Source organism: Cariama cristata, unplaced genomic scaffold (genome assembly GCF_000690535.1).
Source record: "Cariama cristata isolate BGI_N322 unplaced genomic scaffold, ASM69053v1 scaffold15632, whole genome shotgun sequence".
Taxonomy (NCBI): Eukaryota; Metazoa; Chordata; class Aves; order Cariamiformes; family Cariamidae; genus Cariama; species Cariama cristata.
In genome coordinates this window covers 1-3,687 of record NW_009602267.1, presented here as the reverse complement: position 1 = coordinate 3,687, position 3,687 = coordinate 1, and the positions used below count along the sequence as shown (strand labels likewise).

The 3,687-nt window shown below is 51.9% G+C and overlaps 1 protein-coding gene across 4 annotated transcripts in view; it reads right to left on the bottom strand.

Moving 5' to 3' along the window:
- Nucleotides 1–2,117, bottom strand: part of LOC104157385 (2-oxoglutarate dehydrogenase, mitochondrial) — a 19,115-nt gene extending 16,998 nt beyond the window's left edge. For 2 of the 4 annotated variants that reach the window (XM_009694697.1, XM_009694698.1), the window contains exon 1: nt 2,027–2,117. The gene's annotated coding sequence lies outside the window, so the exon portion shown is untranslated. Of the gene's footprint in view, nt 1–1,794; nt 1,894–2,026 lie in introns of those variants that run through there. The other 2 variants (XM_009694695.1, XM_009694696.1) reach the window with 2 other exon arrangements.
- Nucleotides 2,118–3,687: the final 1,570 nt, after the last annotated feature.

Here is a 3,687-nt window from a genome sequence, read left to right as displayed (position 1 = left end):
CATAAGAAATTCTTTACGGTGAGGGTGGTGAGGCAGTGGCAGAGGTTGCCCAGAGAGGCTGTGGATGCCCCATCATTAGAAGCGTTCAAGGCCAGGTTGGATGGGGCTTTGGGCAACCTGGCCTGGAGGAAGATGTCCTTGCCCATCGAAGCGGGGCTGGACTAGGTGACCTCTGAAGGTCCCTTCTGACCCAGACCACTTTGCGAATCCATGACTTACTGAGCAGCACGATAACTCTGCCTCCTACACCCGGCTCCCTTTTCTCATGAGGGAGAGCAGTCACTGCAAACACTTGCAGCTGTCCGGTTCTGGTTGTCATGCAGACCCTGCTCTCCTCTCCAAAGGAGAAAAGGAGAGCACGTCCAGACACAGGGCTTCAGGGCTCTCCTCTGCTGCTCTGCTTCAGAAAGACTGTAGCACCCACAGCAGAGGCCAAAAACTCTGAGGTAGAAAAGGGTTTCCTCACCCTTTCCTCTCCCCAGCCACTGGGAGTGGCTTCAAAGTCACCTAAAAAAGTCCCCCTTCTCCCCCCACAGTACCAACTACAAGCACTTGTGTGTCCTCTCCTGCACCTGGGTTCATAGCCATCATCTCCCCACCTCTACCCATCAAAATCTCCCAGGCACAGGACTTGCTCCAATCCACAGCTGGCCAGCTCCCGAGGCACAGACACGTCCTGGTCCTCCGGACAAGCACATCAGAAGTCCCGACCTCGGGATGAAGCAGTTTCCCCATCATCCAGCAAGCTGGGACAACCAAAACCTAATCCTTCCCTACCACTCCCAGTACATGCAATCCTGTACGAAGGTCCAGCAGGTCCAGGGCTGGTGTCCCTGTGCTGGCAGCTGAACAAGGAATCAAGATCATTTACATGCACCTTACATTCTGATCGGCTGTTTCAGTTGTGCAAGGTTAGTAATCCTTACTGCTGCTCTACTCTAAGTTAGAAGCATGCCTCTGAGCGCTGTAGTGCCAGGGTAACGACCCTTGGAAAGCACCAGCAAGGTGAAAGAGCTCAGCGCCGCGACCTCGCTCTAGCTAGAAGAATGGCAGTGTGCTATGGAGATCAAATCTAAAGCACGTTGAAAGGTGCTGAGTTGAAGCACTTTCAGATTAGGATTTCAAGTCCTAGGCACCACACACACTTCTGTGCAACACTCATGCATCTTTTGCTCAAAGGCATTGGGATTTCCATCTCTCTACTCGGACGGGAACACATCCCAAAGTTTCCTTGTTATGATCACCGGCAGGGACTCATAGCTCCATCTTGAAAAAAAGGGGAGCAGTTAAGAGATTTACAGATGCTGCAGCAAGCTGGGAGCGAAGGAGGGCAGGGCATCACCGCAGGGGCACACCAAGAGGTGCTTCTCAGCCTCGCAGAGACAAAGCCAGCCCATTCCCCTCAGCTCTCAGGGCCCCCAAGAGCAGCAAGAGGAGCTGAAGGAACAGAGACCTCCAGCTCTCACCAACACAAAACCCCTCTGCTTTGCATTTCCAGAAGATGCAATTGCTTCCATCCCTGGATGAGCGAGTTCAATGACATAATTAATTTGGCCCGGTTGGAGGAGAAACATGACCCGAGCAATAGGGTTTTGGCACAAGACCTACTTGCCATGACAGCCGGAGGGGGGCAGAACCGCTCCACGGCGGCCAGTTGACTATAAATTTGGAGTGATCATTACTAAGGAAACTTAAGACCTTTCCCCCCCTTACTGGTGAAGCATTCTACCTACAAAGCTGTGAAAGAGAGAGGAGCTCAAGCAATGCAGCACTAACTGCTCTGAAAGCCCTCACCCAGTTTGTCTGTGGATGTGATAATATCGGCTGGAAGGGAGGAGTCCAGATCTGCATCCAAGATGCCCAGTGGGTCGAGTTGTGCTACATGATGCCCTCGAATCTATGAGATGGGCCAGGAATGGACAGGAGAACAGGTACCAAGAGGGAGAGGGGAAAGGGAGAAAAACAAAAGAGGGGAGGGGTAAAAAAGTTAAATTACATTAGAATTAATTTGCAGAGTAATTCTCACCGACGTTTGGAGAAACAGTTACTGGCGCATCATCAAAATTTACACAACTAATGCCGAGAGGATCAAGCTTTGCAATGTGATGACCCCTGACCTGGAAGCAACAATACAGATTAGTCACTAAAACAAGTTAATTAGAGAGACATTCCTTACCAAAAAAAAAAAGTCATGCACAGTTTCCCTCTTTACATTTTCTATAGAGCCACCCCAGTTTCTGGCTGTAACTAAAGCCTGGAGAATCTGGGTTTGCTTTCAACTACAGCACGCAGGTGTGAGCACCACCAGCTGCAAGGACCACTCTGCTCTGCCTGATGCCAGGCTTCAGCGGGGTGGGCAGGAGGGAGGCGATCTCCTCCACAGCAGCAACCTTCCAGAATTGAGGTCCGAGGGTCTCCCACCACTTGCCTGGTGTCCAACCTGAGCACCTCCTCTCTACAGATGCAGTAACTCCACACCGATCCGCCTAAGCATCGTAGCAACCGAAGAGGCAATCTTCCAGATCTTGCCAGATCTAGGTGCTCTCTTGCCAACACGGCAGAGAAAACAAGCATTGCCACCAGCAGCAGTAGCTCCTGAAAGGCAGAGGAACGTGTCTGAGGAACATCTGCCCGTCTGTGCTATTAGAGGTCAGCAGCTCACAGCATCCTTTTGGAGAGAGGAGCCTACAGCAGGTCTTGGAGCACTCTTCTGGGTGCAGAAATACCAAAGAGCTTCAGCACTAAGAAAGCCTTGACGGCTCCCAGTGGCAGCGGTCAGGCCAGAAGTCACCATGCTGGGTTTGAATCCGCATCAGGAGCCACGGAGAATAACAAGAGGTAACGAGGAGTTTTGCCGTTCGCCTTCACAGGAGGAGGTGCCCGCAGATGGGCCCCAGCGGATCTCAGTGAGCAAACTCCGTGCATCTTGTGGCCAGCGCTCTCCAGTCGACAAGCCACAGTTTATTTCTCGACAGCTCCTGCTCTCAAAGCTGGGAGCGGCGCAGGCAACACTATTGCCATGGTACAGGCTGCACTGCCGCCTTTATGCTGTGAAAATGATACTCCCGGCCATCAAATCTGTTACCAGTTAGAAGAAGCACTCGTGTATGAGGGGATTACCAAACTTCTTGTACAAACCAGACATACTGATCTGACCTTATTTACTAGAAAGGCATTCCTATTCAGAGTATCCCAAGGCGGTTTCATGAATGGATTTTTGTGGTCTTAGCAGGCAAAAAGCCTGAAATCAGCCGTCGACATTAAGGCAAGCTGCTAAGGAAGCACTGATCCCCACCCGTGCCCTCTGCAGGGCCAGATGACGACGTGCCCCTGAGCACCAGTGGCCACACGGAGAGCTCTTCTTCTGGGCCAGCTTTGTCTGGGAACTATTTGCTTGTCTGTCTTGCAACAAAGTGTGGGGGCTAGCCCATCATTTAGCAGTCGGCAGGGCACAAGCCCCCCGTGCTGCTCCCCACATCCAGGATGCTCTCACCAGGACCAGGAGGCCACTTCGTCCAGCAAACAGCTTTGAGCTGGGGGTGCCCGGTAGATTTGAGGTCAACTCAGCAGTTTGCAGGTATGCAGCAAATCCTCAAATTGGTGTGGGAGCAAACAGAAGGTCTTTTCCCCTATAGGAGCCATGCTGCTTGTTATTCTCCACATGCAACGCAAGCCAAAACAAGAAGC